The sequence below is a fragment of the Pinus tabuliformis genome, chromosome 8 (assembly GCF_031772625.1).
Source record: "Pinus tabuliformis cultivar Carrire ecotype Pingquan chromosome 8, CPIR1, whole genome shotgun sequence".
In the NCBI taxonomy this organism is placed as follows: domain Eukaryota; kingdom Viridiplantae; phylum Streptophyta; class Pinopsida; order Pinales; family Pinaceae; genus Pinus; species Pinus tabuliformis.
In genome coordinates this window covers 1,078,137,769-1,078,146,002 of record NC_142294.1, presented here as the reverse complement: position 1 = coordinate 1,078,146,002, position 8,234 = coordinate 1,078,137,769, and positions in this window count along the sequence as shown.

The window sequence follows — 8,234 nt, the reverse complement described above, 5'->3', positions numbered from 1 at the left end:
GAGAGGGGTCCAGAAATTTTATCAAAATAATTCTTCAAAACATTGCACTTCTGTACTTTTGGGGAGGTTTTGATGAAATGAATGGAACATGATCTATTTTCTTTCAAATATCTAGCATGCTCTACTGAAATTCACTTTTGCACTCTTATAATGTGTTGGCTTGGTTGAGATTGGGTCTATATTGTCGAAGCACATGAGCAGGACTTATCATACATGGTACTTTTATCTTATGATCATGTTTTCTTTATGTATCAAGCAATAATTCTTCTTTCAATTGTTTTATGTATGAAAGTCTGAATTATAGTTTAGCATTATTGCGCTTTTGTATGATGTTAGCTCCGATTCTATTCTGAATACATGAACAATTTTATATGCGATATATTTCTCTCAATTGTTTTGTCTAACTATTTATCCAAAACTATTATTGTTAAACGATTTAACTTCTTATTGCAGCTGAGTGATCTTTATTACCAATTGTTGTAAGATATCATTGTAGACCGCAATTGTATTTAATTCCTTGGTATATCTATAGTTAAATAGTCTTAAATTAGGATATATATGTATGTGTTTATTAGTTAGATTAGATTACACTTAGCTCAATCATTTTCCCTATACATCATATATCACCCCATCAACACTATCAAACTCTCTTCTGGGAAACTGGCCCCATTATCCCCAATCGGAGCCACTACACCAAATGGAAAAGGAGTTGCTAACCAAGGTCTGGACTGGGTGGCTTTCCCCCATGTTGTCGAATTGATTTTTGAGGCTTCAAGGTCGATAAGCGGCTTGTCAAGAACAAGAGGGGAAAAAGCTCTCATGGTGAGGTCTATTGCACTCACATTTTATTTCCTAGGTTAGCTTTTTTTCAGAGGAAAAAAATATTTCTGATTTAAATTAATAAAACAGATAGTATAATTTTCATAGTTTTTCAATCTATCTACAAAAAGATCTTTTTATGTACCTTACAGTACTATAGTTACTACTATATCTCCTATTTTTCTAGTATAATCCATAACCTATGATCTTTCATCTATTGTCCAAAAAACAAAATTATCTTTCTCTTAACAAATATGACAGGAGAGATCTCCTTAGTCAAATATTTTGATGTTCCTTGCATTGTCCAAAAAAAACATACCATCATACCTCCAAGCTCTAAGAAAAGTTTACATTGCTAGCATTTGTCATGGCTCCTTATTCATACACATAAAATAAAAACATACCAGGTTCCTTATCTTTCCTCTCTTTGATAGTAAGTCTATAGCCTAGTTCTCCTCCCTGTAAATGTGATCGAAATAGATATGTTGATAAGTGCTTACCAGCGTACTGATGCGTTTCATCCAGTTGGTTAATATATGAGGATTTAAATTGTTATATCCTTTGACCCAGTTTATGATTCCCTTTGCATCCCCATAGATTTGTATGTGATCCAAGTCCAACCATTTCGGTGTGATCAGTATTCCCCATAGTACAATGATCGTTGCTTTACTATTTGTGCCTTGACCCCCTTCCCACCAAAAGTGGTAGAATCTACCTAGCTCTATAACTATTTAGGCACCACACCCACATTTCCTCTTAGAGCATGCACCATCGAAGAATCCCACTGGATATGTTTGCCAAATGTCTTTGTGTTTGAAAAAACTGGATTTACTGTTATTCTTGGATGTTCCATATTCCATGAAATATGCAATAGTTTTAATGACATCCTCCCTCACTGCAGATATTTATTATCAAATATAAGTGTGTTCCTGCTACGCCAAATGGACCAAATAAGATACAAAGGAATAAATCTATATCTATCATGTGTTTTGAACCACATTCTGAGACAACACCTAAATGATGGATAATGTTGTAGTGGAACAATGCCAAAAATGTCCAATACCCCATCCCAAAGTGCTTTCACATAAGGGCAGTGCAAAAATAGATTAACATTATCTTCAATGCTATTCTTACAAAGGAGGTAGATCCCTAGCCAGTGTACCCTCTACGGCGTAGGTTGTTCCAAGTAAATATTCAGTCCAGGATAGCCAATCAACATAAACATTTGATTTATTAGGTATTTTCCCTTTCCATATAACCTGAACCACGATAGGAGATCGATTCCCCTTCTCTTTCCTTTGAATTTCTTTGTATATGTCTTTTACCATCGGATGTCCCTTTTTTAGGCTACCCCCCCATGTCATTTGGTCCTCCTGGTCATTAAGGGAGATACCTACATTTCTTAGATTAGCAATATATACTTCCCATTCCCAAACATACTCCCCAAGCATATGAATATCCCCAACACGAGTCCATGATTTCGGTCAATACAGTGATCATTATGATAGAAAATCTGTTTTAGGAAAATAATCTCTTTATCATGAAGGAAATTAAGGATCTGAAAAAATAATGAATGGTTTCCCACCATACCTTTAATTGCGTCCAATTTGATCTTGATCTTGGATCCATCCCCTACCTCCCAACGAACAAACCTTGTGATCCAGTGTATGTTTTTCATCATACTTTTCCAGATATATGATGAAATAAATTTCCTCTTAGCCCCTCCCGTAATCCATGTAGTGAAAGATTGCCCAAACATATATTTTTCTTTGATGATATGGGACCATATTCCAATGCCATATATTGCCCTCCACATATTCTTAATGATCAGTTCCATGTTGAAGGCAAAATGATCAATGATACCCCATCCATCTTCCTTAATAGGTCTAGTAATGAGGGACCATTTTACCAAATGAAACTTCCCAGAAAGTAATGTCTTGGCCCAAAAAAAATGCCCCATGATAGATTGGATCATTTTAATAACTTTCCTAGGAAGTATAAAAAGGTGGTTCCAATATACCACTATATTTTGCAATATTGCTTTTAACATGATCATTCTACCTCCCATAGTCAACCATCTTTGTTTCCAGCAGTCTAGTTTCTTGTGGAAGCTCTCTATTATCCAATCCCATTCCTTGTTGGAGTAACTATTTGGATTTAGGTTGAAACCCAGGTATGTGATACCTTCATCAATATGTCTGATTCCAACCCCAAAGAGTAACCTGATGTCCTTAATCTTTGTACATGTTATTATGTTATGTATGAGAATAGATTTCAGTCCATTCATACATAGTCTCGATGCCTCTCCAAAGGATTTTATGATGTTATGTATTGTTTTCCATTCATAAATGATAGTCTATCCTTCGAATAGGAGGTCATCTACAAACATCAAGTGAGTGATGTCAATCTTCCTAAGATACCCTAACTCCAGAAATTATACCTTGAACTCTATCATCTCATACTTTTCTACTCATACTATTAATAACCAATAGGAACAACATTGGAGATAGAGCACGGCCCTGTCTAAATCCCCTGCATGTCGAGAAGAAAAGGGAAGGAATTCCACTTATGATGACATCAAAATTTTTGGTCTTGATGCAAGCTATAATCCAACAAATATTTGATGGGGACATACCTGCTTTGATCAAAATAAGTTTTAGAAATTCCCAGTCAATGCAGTCATATGCCTTGGTCAAATCCACCTTGAGAAGGAAAGACTTAAGATTCTTAGTTTTTATGGAGTGCAGAATCTCCTAAGTAATACCAATTGCTTCTTGAATTTGTATGCCCCAATAAACCCGAACTGTTCCTCAGTAATATGTTTAGTTAGAATCAGTTTCAGCCTCCGAGTGATCAGTTTAGAGATCAATTCATACACAATGTTGCAAAGGGATATCAGCTTGAAATCTGCAAAAGGTTGGGGATTTTCCTTCTTAGGAATGAGAGCAATAAATGTGGCATTAATAGCCCGAAATAAACCCATTTATCCTTGATTCCTCAACATCTGCCAAGAGATTTGGAATCATCATATCAAAGAAATGTATAAAAATTTATACCCCTAACCATTTAGTTTGGGGCTCTTATCCTTAGCACTATCTCGCATCGTCTCAATCAACTCCTCTTTAGTGATGGGACGACCCAAATTATTGTTATCCTCCACCGAAAACATTTTCGGGATGTGAGAAATAAATGTTGACTGAGAGAGTAAGTCATGTTCTCAATCCATATAGTGACTCTTTAAATGACATATAGTCACATGTTCCAGAGAAGATTGTGAGGAAAGGATATTACCCGTAGCATCCCGAATAGTCCTAATAGAGTTAATGTTCTTTCTAATATTGAACTGACGGTGAAAATATTTTGTGTTCTTATCCCCTGCTTGCACCCATAACGCCTGACTTTTCATCTGAATTTCTGCTTCCTGTTTCAAAAGAATCGAATTTCTAATGCCTTCCAGCTCAATAATCTTGTCCCTGTATGTATCCGAGAAATATAGAGGATCAAAAGGGTCATTAAAAGTCTGATAGAATGATCAATGTCCATAAGAGTTTTAATCTCCTCTCTTCTTTTATCCAAAATCCACGATCGAGCTTCCCTCTTTAACAATGAAATCTTAGTGGATATGGAAAACAAACAATTCGTAAGGGTAGGAGACAATGGCCTTTTCCATACCGAGTTAACCAAATTTTCGAAATCCTTCATCTGCAACCATCTTGGATTAAATTTAAAAGGGTATGTTCTCCTCAAGTGCTCCTCACCCCAGGATAGAATTATTGGCATATGATCAGAGATGGTGGTGGGGATAATTGATGATTCCATGTTAGATAGATTATGGTAATGTGATTGGATCACCAAAAATCTATCAATCCTCTTAGATATTCCCTCGCCACCAAGGCGCCCATTCCGCCATGTGGGACCTAAGAGATCTAGTGCAATGTCAACTAGTGTATGTGCCTTCATCATTTCTATGAAGTATGCAGATAAAACATCCTCCCGCACCCTAATACCCCATGTCTCTCACTGCCCCAAAGAAAAGTTAGGATCCCCAGCAATAATAAGTGAACTTAGTGTCACATGGAATGAGTCGATCTTGCGGACAAGATAGACCTTCCTAGAATCTAACGATATCTAGTGACAAGCAAGCCAATCAAAAACTATCTTTCTCTAAATATGCATTTATAAACAAAGGCAAACAAGTGTTTAGGCCTACCTTGGGTCCAATGCAAGTTTGTGGAAGCCTCGCTCCTTTGATCCAAATGAGCTCCCTTGTTGCGAATCTGCAAACACAAACAAGCAAACAAATTAAATAGCACCTGAAAAGCCAATATCATAAAGCATACTTAACATGATGATCAAGGAATTCATGAAACAAATGACAAGAGACAATTTGTTGAGAAAAATGAATCTGATTGTATTAATTCAAATCAAAGAAGAACTTTACAACCTGTGCCTTGATGATGTACAAGCTCCTCCCAGGGTCCAACAAGAAGTCTCCTCTACTTTGACAAGTTTCACTCTCTTCCCAATGAAGCCAAAAGGTATGTGATCTCTCCTCTCAAGCTTAACTAGGAAGTCTCAATTCCACCAGCATTTACCCTCAAAAATGTTCAGCTTCTAACCTCCCTAGCAACTAGCCCAATGCCTTAATTTATAGTGCAATGGAGGGAAGTTACTAGGTCCTCCTTCAAAGGGATAAAGCCCTCCTTCAAAGGGATAGCTCCTCTTATCAAGGGATTAGCTCCTTCTCTTTTGGGATGCATGAACCACCTAAGAGCGACCAATCCACGTCAAAATTCCTTCTAGGATCATCTAGAATTAACCCAAAGTGAGTTTTTTAGAATAAACTTGCGCCTTTTTTACTTTCACAGGGGTCCGCACCCACTCCTTTAGGGACAGAGCGGGCAGGTCCGCAGTTTTTGTGAACAGGAGGTGCGGGACCGCAGGCAACAGTGAGAGAAAGTGAGGAACTAGAGCTTTGTTGATTTTCAAAGTCTTTCTCTCATTTTCAAAGCTTGACTTGAAGAGCTGAGGTCTGAGACTTTCTTAGGAGGACAGTACAAGTGATGATAGACCCATACTGACTACAAATAATCATGGTAATGATATTTTTGTGTAACGGATTGCCCCCTAAAGTGCGAAGTCTGTAGTAGATGAGGATTTCATTTATCATTTAGGAAGAGTGAAGTACTTTATCATTTCGAGGATCATCTTGTGGAGAGCTTGGTCAGAACCTGTAAAAGACATTCAATGCAAAATATATATATGAGATCATATCATCGTTGAGGTAGGCATTCCCATTCTCAGATCAAAACTGACTTAGAAAACTAACTACTGCTCTGATATAGGAATTATCTTGTAATACATCACAAGTATAGACACATGTAGACACAGTATGGACGCAGCCATCTGTTTATGAATAGTCCACAGTATAATGAATACAAAATTCCTCGCAGCCTAGATTGTGGAAACTAAATCCAGGGTCTTCATTTCTACTTCCCGAAACAGTACGATTCTAACCATGCAAATGAATGTGTTGAAGTCGAACATGGTAGAAACCATTGATTACCAGTCAATGATGTAAATTGTTAACAAGTGTGAGAGAAACCACCATTAATGTCAATGGCTCTCAAAGTACTCAGTACAATCCATGAGATGTGAATAGATGTGTTGATGTCGAACATGTCATGGAGTCCTTTGATCGAAGGTCAATGATGCAACCTATCGTCGAAGGCGAGAAACCTGCCATTGAGGCATGCAGATCCCAAGGTACTGACGATTTCTAGATCATCTTTCTAGATAATGAGTTGAAGTCGATAGAAAGCGATCTGTCGCGGGCAAGCCCACAACACGAAATCATAGATCAAGTTGAAGAAATTTAGTTACAAGGACTAACTCAGGCATGGTCAAGATGGATGACAGATATTTTGCAGATGAAAGGCTTTATTGGCAGTGACCTCTTGAACACATAACGACACAGCAAATGGTTTGGTGACAATTAACCCAAAGTCAATACCCAGAAACCGGCTGAAAACTTTCAATGTGGTTTGATCAACTGTTAGGCAAAGGATTTCCCAACCCAGGTGAATAAAAGTGTCGTGTTCAAAGTGGTTACAAAGTATGACAAACAGGCTCATTTTTCTCTCTTTTCCCCCACCATTTCTGGCAAGTACCTCTTTATTTTTGACAAGCTTGAGGAGGATAACATTTGCTTGATTATAAGCTCATGCTTCGGATGAGTCCAACTTAGTTTAAATTCGAACCCTAAGAAGGAGTGGTTCATTCCTGTTTGTAATTGAACAGGTCCTTTACTGTGGAATTTTAACGAGTCCAGTATAGGAGAAACTCAGCGTTTTTCAATTTTAGAGAGTCTGAAAAAACTTAAGAAGACTCCAGGGTTGACCTTTTTCATAAATTCGTGTCTCCCAAGCCCGAAAAAGTATAAAATAATACTTGAGAGAACCGCTTGATCTTTACGACCAATGAGTACTTTTCATAATTAGTGCCCCTGATCCGAAAAAGTAAAAAAGCGATCAACGACACGTCGTTTTATAACCAATATCGAATTTGAAACGACAAAAATCCGGCTATCTTTTCATTTTTTTACAGTCAGAAAAGAGTTGTAAGTGGACCGTCTTTTTAGTTCCATTTTAACGAGTTTAAAAAGAAAAACTCGGCGATCTTTTCATGTTTTAGGAGTCAGAAAAGAGCTTAAAGGTGACTCTAAATGTTTTTTCCATTGAAAATGATCGATTTCGCCTGAACAATCCGTTATCCTGAACAAAAATTGCAAACATTACTCATACCTGTTTGAAATGGATAAAAATGCTGCAAAAGTTACCTTTCTAAAGTGAAACATAAACAAATTTACAATTCATTTATTCAAAAAACTTATAAAAAGGGCTTTCGTCAATTCATTTTTACCGTTTAAGATTTGGGTGAGAAAATAGTGCTTTTGTTCAGAAACTTCCCGTGAAGATTGCGGAAAATCCAACTGTCGGAATCAAACACCGTCTCCTCCAGGTAATCCACATCATCCTACTCTTCAATTTCAACTGTTTCAATTTGTGTTTTAGGGTTTTATTTCATTTTTTAGAGGGTTTTTAGGCTAGAAACCCGCGCGCAGGGGCCCACAGGCATAACACCGACAGCCCGCGGACCCCGAATTTTTATCAATGGGGAAAAATTCAGGGGTCCGCACCTTCCATGAAGGCAAGGTGCAAACCCATGCACTGTCTCTAATAGAGAGGGTGCGATCCCCGCCGCAAGGGTTTTTAACCCAAAAATTCTCAAAATTCACCCAAACAAATTAATTTCTTGCATTCTAATTTGCCTTTTTGTTGGATGTAAAATGTACATCATGCTTGATTGGCGAGAACGGGAGCATGAGGACGTAGATCTTGCCGCGTTAAATCACC